This window comes from Mya arenaria, chromosome 9, assembly GCF_026914265.1.
Source record: "Mya arenaria isolate MELC-2E11 chromosome 9, ASM2691426v1".
Classification (NCBI taxonomy): domain Eukaryota; kingdom Metazoa; phylum Mollusca; class Bivalvia; order Myida; family Myidae; genus Mya; species Mya arenaria.
Window position 1 is genome coordinate 5,470,333 of NC_069130.1, and position 13,028 is coordinate 5,483,360.

Consider the following 13,028-nt stretch of genomic DNA (forward strand, 5'->3'; position numbering starts at 1 on the left):
TTACGAAATAGCATGGCTTTTGTTTTTACTAATATTGACCTCTAGACTCCATTTATTACAGCAGATTTCTAATAATGACAGTGACCTTTTAATCTATTCATGTGTGTTACCTAGGAAAATCATATCGTCTGCAAACAATAGAAGTATAACTATAAGGTCATTAATAATGAAGACTAAATTCATATCTGTTTTTAAAAAATATTTCTAAATCTTCTAAAGACAGAGAAAACAAAACTGTGGGCATGAATTCACCCTGCCACAAGCTTATGGCATATTTGAAAAAAGAAGAAGAATTATTTAACACTTAAACAGCAGATTGTTCTATTTCATATAAATCTTGTATACGTTGATTCTGGTTGTACACATTTTGAACCATAGGGCATTTCTGTAAATGCAATAAAAAAACCTTTTTGAAATTTACAAATACACAATACAAGTATATTACGGGTTTTCATAAATGCATGCTACAGTAGAAATCAGCAGGGCCAGGGGCTTAACATGTTGTTTGGTTTCTGTATACACATCGCATGCATATGGAAAACTTAACAACAGGTGTTGATTACTTTCAGAGTGAATGAACAACTTTGAATACCTGATGTTGGACAGCAGGGATATTTGCCATTGATAACAATGGGTGTCCGGGGTTTACTGAGTACATGTTTAAGAAACTCGAACGCATGCAGTGACACGTTTGATCTAGTGAAAGAGGCCCGGCAGCAAAACGGAATTGAGCTGATTGTCGACTATAGCTCATTCAAGCATCACATTCTTTTAAAATTTTGGATAGGTTTAAGTAAGCTACGTCGCAATGACTACTTGTATATTCTCGGTGGGGAGTATGCTTCACTGCACAACTATGTCACAAAGTTAGTGAATGACCTTAAGTCTCGTGGTATTCATCTGGTGTTTTATATTGATGGTGAGAAAGGGAGCTCTATTGAGGGATCAGAGCAGAAACTTGACACCTGGAAAAAGAGGCATATGGAGGACACCGAGAGGCTGTCACTGATTTTCAATGTTTTGCAGCAAAAGACTGACATAAGCAAGCTGCCCTGGGAAACACAAATTAACCCAGTGCTCCTGGATGACCAGTTTATGGCTTCCTTGAGGTTGTGTGATTGTGAGATACATCAATCGCCCGCTGGAGAAGCAGATTTACCCATCATCCGAGCTTTAAGAGACAGGCCCAAGGCATTTGCAATACTGAGCAATGACGCTGACTTTTGCGTATTTAAAGAAAGTAGGCTGATTCCAGATAAGCTGTTTGACATTGAGAACGACCTTAAGCTTCGAGAGCCACGTGAGTTACCAGAGCAACCACGGAAATTAATAGTTAAGGTCATTTCTACAGAGAATGTCATGGCCATGTTGGGGGTAAGTATGTAGCTGTTGATTCGGTTTGCTGTTTTTTACATGAATGCTGTATCATATATATCTGGTCAATCGTTAAAGCAACCTTTCAATTCGGGCTTTTTGCATTTGGATTTTTTGAATGCTTACACAGAAGCTGGCTATCAACACAAACATACCTTATTTACACGTATCTGTAATGGAGTGTGACCATTTGGATCCAAATTAAAATTCCTCTACTTAAGGATACTTTTAGTAGAAATGAGTATTGTTGCCGGTAACGATTACACAGGACCATACATGCAGAGGGCACTTATACCAACGGAATATACAGCTATAAGATCGATGTCAAACCTTACATACAGAACTTTGCCGACTGGATCAAAACTATCAGAAAAGTTGACAAGGATCCATATCTGGCTAACCGTATTGTGTGTAATTTTGTTTTATTCAAACGTCCCGAATAGTAACCAGTGTGCTTTTCTTTTTTAGTTTCTTTCTTCAAAATATTGTTCATGGTGCTATCTAGTATATGTTACCGGTGAAAATGTGCAAATATATGTTCTCTGTATGTAGTCCGTAGGAATTCCCATAACTTTAAACAGTGTATATTGTATGGTCCAGGATTGTCTTAAAAATTCATTCAAAGCGGTATACAAGGTATACACTATCAGCGATGATGAGGTCAATTATTGAATTTAACCTACTTGCAGAAACACGATCCTGGTTTCCGACAGGCCGTTATTCACAGCAGGAACTTCTACAACCTAATAGCGGACTCAGACAAATGTCCTCAAAAAGGAGACTTTTCTCAAGTAAAAATGGGTTTAGAAATCTATATAGTTTGTCTGAGTGATATCATTTCAAACGATGTAATATGTCGTAGGTGCAGTCTAACTTGACTTGTTAGATTTTATATTGTCATAAAGTCAAGGTCATTGTGTCGCCTGCGAATTTTAATAGCCAGAACTAGTGCACGAAGTAGGAATTGTCAAATATATTACATAGCTTGATAACCTTTCCAAGTACGATTATCTGCATCAACTTGAAAAGGGTAAAACATAAAAATGTGTGAAAGCCCCATCATTCTGTCTGAAATTCATGTTGAGGAATGCCCCTAAACTAACTTAAAAACATAGTGAGCATTGTAAACGGTGAAAACAAAGAGGTTCCATCTGCTCTAATTTAGAACCATTTTGCTTTCACCCGTCAGTTGGCACCCATCCCACCAGTGCTCTTGTTCCCTATTAGGCTTGGTCTTAAAGGTAAAGGTAGTTACCACCAGTGCTCTTGTTCCCTTATACACTTGATCTTAAAGGTATAGGTAGATACCTTCACTGCTCTTGTTCCCTAATAGGCTTGGTCCTAAAGGTTTAGGTAGGTACCACCAGTGCTCTTGTTCGCTAATACACTTGTTCTTAAAGGTGTAGGTAGATACCACCAGTGCTCTTGTTCCCTAACAGGCTTAGTCCTAAAGGTAAATGTAGGTAACACCAGTGCTCTTGTTCCCTAATATGCTTGGTCCTAAAGATATAGTTAGGTACCACCAGTGCTCTTGTTCTCTAATAGGCTTGAACCTAAAGCTAAAGGTAGGTACCACCAGTGCTCTTGTTCGCTAATTCACTTGGTACTAAAGGTAAAGGTAGGTACCACCAGTGCTCTTGTTCCCTATTAGGCTTGGTCCTAAAGGTAAAGGTAGGTACCACCAATGTTTTTGTTCCCTAATAAGCCTTGCCCTATAGGTATAGGTAGATACCACCAGTGATTTTGTTACCTAAGCTTGGTCCTAAAGTTTTAGGTAGGTACCACCAGTGCATCTGTTTCTTAATAGGCTTGGTCCTTATTTTGTTTTTCGGTTCCACCAGTGCTCTTGTTCCCTAAAACAATTGTTCTAGAAGTATAGGTAGGTACCACCAATGCTCCTGTTCCCTAATAAGCTTTGCCCTATAGGTATAGGTAGATACCACCAGTGCTTTTGTTCCCTAATAGGCTTGGTCCTAAAGTTTTAGGTAGGTACCACCAGTGCATTTGTTTCCTAATAGGCTTGGTCCTTATGTTGTATGTAGGTTCCACCAGTGTTCTTGTTCCCTAAAACAATTCCTCTTAAAAGTATAGGTAGGTACCACCAGTGCTCTTGTTCCCTAATAACCTTTGCCCTATAGGTATAGGTAGGTACCACCAGTGGTCTTGTTCCCTTATAGGCGTGGCCCTATAGGTATAGGTAGGTACCACCAGTGGTCTTGTTCCCTTATAGTATTGGCCCTATATGTATAGGTAGGTACCACCAGTGCTCTTGTTCCCTAATAAGCTTTGCCCTAAATGTATAGGTAGGTACCACAAGTACTCTTGTTCTCTTATAGTATTGGGCCTATATGTATACGTAGGTACAACCATTGCTCTTGTTCCCTTATAGGCGTGGCCCTATATGTGTAGGTAGGTATCACCCGTGCTCTTGTTCCCTAATTAACTTGGCCTTATATATATTTAGTTTACTAATTCATATTTATTTGTAAATATATTATTGTTCGTAAAATTGTTTGGTGTATTGGAAAATATAACTTAGATTGTTGACTTTTAATAGAGTTGAAATAATTGTAATGGTGATAGAGGATAAGATTTGCTCCGGCCAGTATCCTAGCAACATCATGAGCATGCACAACCACTTTTACTGGTACCGCATGTTACTGGAGGACAACAGGCTGGAGAGTTGTCTCTCACATCGCTACGTGCTCACCTCTACCACATTGTTCAGCCGAAAGACGAGCAGCTGGTCAAAGAATATGGCCGTAGGCCATTTAATCATCTGACAATAGCTAAGGTAGGTTCTTGTTTGGTTTGTTCCCACTTTCCCACCCGCTAATTTTCTCAGTTACAAATAATCACCAATTATCTTTTCGCACCTCAAACTTGCCTGTATTTTCTATACTGTTCAACAAATACTTGTACTTGCAGTATATAATGTCTCTGTTTTTAATTACGGATGTTTTGTTTCTCTTTGATTGAATTACATACTTTTTGTAGAATATAACTGTATTTTTTTCATTTGTTTGCAATGCATATCTATAAATATAAAAACAAAATATTGTTTGTAATTGTATTTAGATAAAATACAAATCACAATAATAATTCAGAAATTATTGCAAATTATTTTGAAAACAATACTGATGAGTCCTATTTAATGCAATTAACACATTTCTGGTAACCAACAGTTGGAAACTCAGAAAAAAAACCCAGCTTACTAACTATAAGTCATTATTTAACATAGAAGAAAAAGGTCAGTTTCCTCAGCATTCATTATTCAACTAAAATTACAAAAGCGCTAGTAAACATACGGCTCAAGTTCTAAATGGCTATATGTACAGCCTGAAAACCAGAAAACGGGAGAATCGCTCATGGAATTGGGTTAACAAAATCTGTGATGCGAAAATCAACACTAGGACTGATCTTCCTACCAAAATCGCTGGTGAAAAAATCACCCAAGAGCTGATAGCGGCATCGTTGCCGCAGATATCCCGAGTGGTCTGAGAAAGCAGGAACAGGGGTTAACACAGTCTGTGTCATCCATCTTTAACGATATGCTAAAAGACAGTTCTCCGACATGGGACAATTCCATCAAAGAGGTTGTGGCTAAACTGCCGACATTCTACGAAGCCAAATCGAGTCTATACAGACAGCGCTCGAAGACTAGGCCAGTGCTGCCAACGACCAGAGCAGATGCCAACTTGGAAGGGAAGTGGACAGAGACGCTAGCCGGGGAGCCATTCCTCATCGCAAACGACGGTGATGTTGAGCGAATGATCATATTCGCCACCGCTGACAACCTGACCCAACTGTCTACACCCGAGACCTGGTATATGGAAGGTACCTTACTTCTACAAGCTCTACGCAATGATCGACGGGTATATGTATCTTCAGGCACAACAAATCAGTGAAGAAGCTCGTGCTACGTGCTTTGGCACTGCCACTCGTCCCCCTAGCGTCTGTAGAAGATGTGTGGTTCCAGGCACTGGAAGAATGTGACAATGACTCCGTGCGGGTGTCGCAGTTTAAGGACTTTGTAATTGATAAGTGAGGGAGACCGCCGAACCTGGAACTATTACGACAATGATAGAATATATAGTACAAATCATATTGAGGGTTGGCACCATAAAGTTAATAACCAACTGCACCACTGTCACCCTAATTTTTACAATCTGGTAGACATTGTACAGAAAGAGCAGTCTGCTTATGAGTCCAAGATATTCCAGCACGTCAATGGTGGAAAGCAGCGGCCGAGGAAGCGGGTCTACCGTGAGCTAGAGCAAAGGCTCATCAGGCTTAAGTACCAGCTGCAAACTGATGATATGGATATTATGACATATAAATCAGTACATATAAATTATAAATATTTCAGTATGTGCTATTTGTTAGTAGTGTTGAACACTTGTGTATGTATTTGTCATTTAATATCAGTGCTTTGTTATTCTACAGTTATTTTCCTATTATAGTACATTCTTGCATTTTTAATTATATGAACTTTTATGAATTGCAAAAATTAATCAGCCCTATAATTGTGTTATTTTATTAAAATTAAGAACAACTTTTTAAAAACTAGAAACGCAACTTTTTCAGCTCAGTATAGCAATTTTCGCAAATTATTACCTATCAACTCTATTGTTACAACACACAATACATCTCCCCCAACCCCAACCTCAATTTCTATAGGAAAAGATTGGGAAATTGGGAACACACCTCTTGTTTTTCGGCGTGATTGTAATCTATTGAAATCAAAACATGCATGAGCTCAATAATTTCAGGCCCTTGTTGTGATTAAATTGAAGGGTTATTGCCAAACGGTTTTAAATGACATTAAATACAGCAGTTATTTTAGGACATTTTTGCTTCATGAAATGTTCCCGAAATAACCAACAGTATAACTTACATTATACAAGATTCATTTACCTGTTGAATTATAAGTAATCATATGCTGAGAAAAATACAAAGATCTTCATATGAACTATGCATGTTAACGCATTAAATGTGCATTTGCGAGTTTAGCCAATGAAACTCTTTTCCATATTACTAAGGTTTTTTTCAGTGTAAACATATTTTGTTTAACATATAAATCAAACATCAGAAAGCAACATTGTAAGTGACAGTGTTAATACATACTGTTATAAACATGTTATAGGGAAAACAGATTAAACCGAGGGCAGGGATTATAATGTTTGTCTCCCGGTGAGATAGCCGGTGAGAATTGTTGCACCCTATCCCTTCATTTGGACGAAATATTCCGCTATTTAAAAATATTAATAATTTATTTACTAGAGCACACATATCCAGCAGGTAAAAATCACTTTTATTTCTGCATATTAATTATGCATCAATTATAACACAAATATATATATCAGACCAAAATATTCCACTATTTTCTGCACATTAAGTATCCATTTATTATTAAATATACATATATTCACCGATGAATGCTACTTTAGCCATTCTCTGTATCATCTAGGTGGAAGCAAAAGCCAATGTTCATGCCCCTCCCCTTGACACGATCGAGCCAGACAAAATCTTGGACAATCTCGAAACGTTTCACCACATCTGGTCAAATCAAGAAAAGGGTACAAGATTTTTTCTACCTAAAATAGGGCCTTTATTTGGCCCCATTCATAAATTAAAAAGGTTACTGTTTACCAGAAGTATAAGTAAAATTCACAAATCTGAATCTTTAATATATTACATTGTTTTACAACAAGAACAATAACAGCAAAGCTAAACATTGGTCCTCATCATTTTGGCCTTATTTAATTTTAATTTACATTAGAAATTCCTGCCATTTGTAACTGAGCTGATGCCAAATACAGCGAAGCTTCACCTCTTAAATATGATGTGTTTCTGGTTGCTTGTGAATTTACATTTATAATTATATTGTAACCGTCATTCACTTTTCTGTTTGGTCATTTATCGTTAAGTCGCCCCAATTGTCAGTCCGTGTTACTGTCTGTATGCCACACACTTGCACGGATAACAACTTCAAAAATACTGATGGAATTAAAGGATTACTTGGTATGTTTATTTATGGCAAAGAAAATGGATGCGTTGCACAATAACCATTGGTATATCGTGCTTATATATTTAGTTATCTCCCCTTTATCTTTTTTTCATAGTCATTGTCTGGGCCGTATCTTGGAAAGTACAAAAGGGATTTAAATCAAACTTGAAATAGAGATAGATTGCGATGAGAAGTGCAGTGCACAAGAACCATGATCCTTCTTAACACATTTCAGTAGTAATCTCTTAACCTGCTATTTTTCGGAAACAATTCGTCCCAGTATATTGTATTTTAGTTATTTCCCATTTACATGATATTTTTGTTTTGAAAATGAGTACTTGCCCGTTCCTCTTTTACATATATTTGCATGAATATGATTTTTTTTAACTTATGGTTGATAATGCTTCAACCATTCACCGTCTTACGAACAATGTATAGCAATCTCTGCCTTTCATTGAAATTGGGCGTTTGAGCATCGATACTAACATCAACTCAAACATGAGTAAATGTAAGCTACTTGTCAAATGGATGCAAGTCTACCTCTACTTGTTTTCATTACTATGTGTATCTCCAGTGTTCATACATTTACGTCCACAGGTGCGACTGTGAACTGGTTCGAGCGTTATGGGCGTAAGAAGGGTTTCATTTGCTACATTCTCCGCTACTTCCTGCTGCTGAACTGGAGACAGAACCTCCAGGTGATAGAGGACGAGTTCCTTGCACTCGTTGCCATGGTGATGGGACGCTGGGGTGAAAAGAAATACCAGGCTATCGTCATCCGGCCGACTGTACGCTGTGTCACCATCGGCAACTGGATACAGGTTTGGACTTTGTTTGTTTCATTTCTATGTACATAATTTTACTGATATTTGAATTAAATAAGCAATCTAATAAAAAACATTTAAGATATATTTATTTTAACAGCAGAACAAAGAATTGATGCGGACATATTCGTGAAATGATAATAATGCTCGTTCTTCGATTTCTTGGAGTCTTGAATGCCACAAAACACATGGACAAAATGCTTCAGTTTTCACCTTTGATACCTAAAAAATTGACCATATGACTTTATGCCTTCCATTTCAGGATGTGTATCGCCATGGTTACCACATGTTTGGAAGTGTTCTGCACATTCGGCACGAGTTCCCCTTGCCACGCGAGCTGTTTAGTGGCTCTGTATGGACAGCCATGTATATGGTCTGCCAGGATGCGAGTAAGGAATGCCTTCTTGTAAATGTACACTAGTATTATAGATGTTGACCTGGGAACAAGAACAAGTTGTATGGGTAGAACGCACGCTTTATGCAAAACCCTCATCTTTAAAAAATATTTTTAGGTTTCAAATGGTATCGGTGAAAGGAGGGATGAAACTGAGCCACATGATCATATTAAATGGAAAAGTTGTTCTGTCAAAGAAAAGTTCCTTCTGCGAGGCGGCTGAATTGTAGCCTTTGACAGTTTCGGAGAGCTATAATGATATACCAGTAGCTGATGCATTGTAGTTTGTTACATAGCAGAGAGCAACCTACCTATGCTACTTGCCCCAGGAGTTTCCCATATAATGATATGTCATCATTTTAAATGAATAATGCTAATCTTATTATTGAATCTCTTTCATATTAAAAGAATACAAGAGTTATCTTAATCATCGATACATATATATCCCAGGAAAAGCTTCCTTAAAAGTCATCGACAGAAATTGTATTATACCCATGTTTTGGATTTCTCAAGTTATAACATTTCTATTTTCAAGTGCCGTCGTAAAGATCCTAAAGAAATACAATATTTTGTTAGTCGATTTTTAAAAAATCGTAAACGGTCATCATAGCAATTGGAGGCAAACAAACGATTTTCGACAATACTAGATCATCGCTTTATCCCTTAATAATGTTTTGAACGTTAAAGATAATATTAATGCCATTGTGGTTTCTGCTTTAAGCGTTCCAGGATGCTTGTCTTGGGGTTTCGTCAGAAGTGTTGGACATGATTAAGAAGGAAAAGAGCTCTGTTATCCGAGAAAACCGTGACATGATCAGAGACATAGTGCAGGGTGTTTTCCCGTTAGACGATGAGAAACTGTGATTCAATCAGCAAGGACAGAAAACACTTGTGGAGTGCAATTTTCTGTACGCATCTCCTGACGTATTATAAGTCAGTCATTATCTGGCGCTTAATTAAAAACGAACGTCCATATTGTCGAGGACATTTGATGACATACAAATGTTATAGTGTGCCTTCATCTTATATGATTTTGTTTTTGCGGCATAGTCGCTTTTGTACTGACTACATGGCATTTTGCGCAGACTTTAAACGCCGCATAACTCAGAATCTCAGTGTGTGAGCCATGAAGGTCTCCAAGCCTATGTCAGAAGGTTGTGTACATAAATTATGTTTGTTTATCAACAAGGCTGCCTTGTATTATTATGCTGATGTCAGTCCTCTATCTGTGTGAGTTGGAAAAACATATTGATTGTGTCATGACCACTCCTGAGGAAGAAAGTAATATTCACTAGCGGATTCATGGTGGGGGCGGGCTAAAATCGTCCTTTTTATTTCAATATAGAAGAAAAGTAATAAAATACGCCAAAAATGCACTACTTCGGACTACAAATTGTTAAAAATATTCTTGAGGGACGACCCAAACCCCCTGCCAACACTTTAAACCAAATAAATTAACGTCGAATCCGTGTTGGCCCGTGGAATTTTGATTTTTCCATCCACGTGCAGGCTTACCATGACAGTTTTTAAACAATTTGTCTTCAAGTCTGTTGAAGAAATGAAGCAATTCAATATTCAAAGTCACATTATTGTTTGTGAAGAGAAGTTAAACTTTGGGGCGTTGAGGTAGGTACCTTATTAAACGTTTATGCCCAGTTTTCTAAAAAGTGCATAAAGGTAGCTAAGCAATTGAATATCATTCAAAGACTAATCAAATTGTTGACAATAAATACAAAGCTTATTACCTTTAAATCTTTGATTTGATCAATTTCACCTACTATTCTGTCTTTTGGCATCCATGTGACAAGACCAGCACAGTTAAAATTGAAAAGATTCAATACAGGGTTTTAAAAATTGTTTTAATGATTACACCTTAACTTCTTCTTTATATAGTTCATTTGCCAACATTACATCTGAGCACGGTAAGGTGCATCGCTAGTAAAATTTACAAATGTCTGTACGGTTTCTCACATGAATATGTTCAAAACCTTGTAGACATGTAATTTTAATCTCAGATATGAAAACTGAGTAGATGTTCCATCAGTAAGAACAACTTAATATGGCAAGAGCTATATCCGCTTTGATGCTTTTTTACAACTAAAACTACTGTTTTCTTCGGCAAGTTTTTAATATGGTGTTACGAATATGTGTCTTACTCAGTGGTAGGTGCTGATATTGTCAGGACGGTGGCCGGGAAGATAATTTGGCTGGTTAGTTGTAGGTAGGGATTGCCCCCATCATAGGAGCAACCATACCTTTGCACGCTATTGTTTCTGATAATGTCAGCACAATCAAGAAGTATTTAGATCACATGAAACATTAAGTACGTACCTCCTCTTACCAATTCTTTCCAACGATTTTTCCAGGCAAGCTTAAGTGTTTTGTATAGATTATAACATTCATTTACAAACTACACATGTTTATACCATGCTTTTATTCCCATTTACATATTGATACTTTGAACTTTGTTATTAAACATGTATACTATTATTATCATTGATTTATATTATTGAATGAACTAATTATATGTCAACTAGCGAAACTGTGCGTGTGTGGACTGGCCGTACAGCCTGGAAAACTAATTGATAATATCATCGATCTAATCCATCTTACTTTTTGTAATTTCCTGCATAAATATAATAAGAAACGGCTTTTGTAAAAACTGTTTTCTGATATGTAGCCTATTTAAAACTATATGATTTTATCTCCACGTCACCAGCTCTTTGTTATGTGATGTCTGTTTGTTATTCATGTTGTCTAAAATTCTCATTGAGCTCTTTGCGGTTTACCAAAATGGTTTTTTGTTTTTAAATAACGTCCCGGGAGTCGCAGTTGCCCCCCTTTCTATATATTTTTATGGTAAAACTTTGAAAATCTTTAGAGGATAATAACTAGTTATATTAGTTATTCATTTATTCGGAATCAATACTTCAAATAGACCAAGTTCTTGCTTATATATATACGGTCTGAGACCACCATGTATACCTGCTGTGGATTGTCCGTTTCCTGGTTTTGTCTACCAGACCCCTGACCTTGATGCTACCATCGTGATTGCTCTTCTCCTCACACACGGCGCTGTTCACACACATGGAAGCGCTACTGCTGAGGTGGAGAAAGTGTGAAACGCCCAATTATCGAAGCCGCTTTAGTTGCAGCGAGGAGTGGGAATACTTTACTTATTGATAGGCAGATTTTGTGGACGCTACTGAAGTCGCAGCAATTGAAATGCACAAATATCCACGAAATGGCTCGGACAAACTCAGGTTTTAAAAAAAATATCAGATAAGGGGAGGAAAAGGAAAAAATGCAGGGCATGATTATGATTCATTGCTTTTATTTTCATATTAAGTTAAATTTCTATCAATTCAGTGTTTTCCAAGATATGGCCTGGACAGTGGACAAGCACGCGTTTTTGAAAAAAAAAACGGGTAAAGGGAGGTTACAATAAACATGTAGGGCATGATTGTTTGTTGTGCACTGCACTTCCTCTCATTGCCATCCATTAATATTTCAAGTTTCATTTCAATCATTTAAATAATTTTCAAGATATGGCCCGAACACACACCAATCATGAAAAAGTGGTAAAGGGGAGAAAAATTAAGGTAGTAAGATCCTAATGGGCATCATTTCAAAGTTTTAAAGGGAAATAAAAACGTTGAAGAAATATTCATGAACAAATAAGAGTTAGCCTAACCAACTATTTCTGCCTGAAAGTAATGAAATCTTCAAAGAAGTTAATATTTATGTGTGGAAATGTTTTTAATTACTGTTTAATTAATTAAAAATAAAAACTTCTGTAAAAAAGTAAGCTTCTGAAAAAGAAAAGGCTTCTGGGTGGATTCGAACTTGAATCCCTCAAAAGATGTGGTCTTGTGCTAAACAAAAAAGGCTTAAGCATTAAAATTGAAGAGTTTCAAGTGGAGGGCTACCTTAATAAACATGATAGGATCATGGCTTATGCACTGCAGTTCCTCTAATTGCCACATATCAAGTTTTATTTCAATCCCATCAGTAATAAGTTTTGGTTGTTGGATGAAGTTAGTGCAGTGAAATATTTTGAGACCTATAACTAGTGTTACAATGGCTGGCAAAAGAATGTTTTGACTAAGAAATTAAACGACGAAGTGCTTCTGATAGGACGGTTGCTAGGCTTTTTTAATTTTACAGAGCTTGTGTATGTTCAATTGATCACAAACTAAAGATACTTACAATATACATTGTTCTCAAATTTGCATTTTATTGCATTCCTGATCAGAATCAAAGTATCTTACGAGGAAAATATAGTTTTGATTGAGTTTACTTGACAGCAGTTCCGAAAGGCACATACGTTTGTGATGAATATATATGTATACAAGACAAAACATTAAAAATATTATGTATTTCAAATTTTGGAATTGTGGTTACGATTAAACGGGACCTCAATAAA

General features: G+C 36.9%; 1 pseudogene; it reads left to right on the top strand.

Annotated features, from left to right (window-relative positions):
• Positions 1-630: 630 nt before the first annotated feature.
• On the top strand, positions 631-9,466 carry LOC128202851 (uncharacterized; annotated as a pseudogene).
• The last annotated feature ends 3,562 nt before the right edge of the window (positions 9,467-13,028 follow it).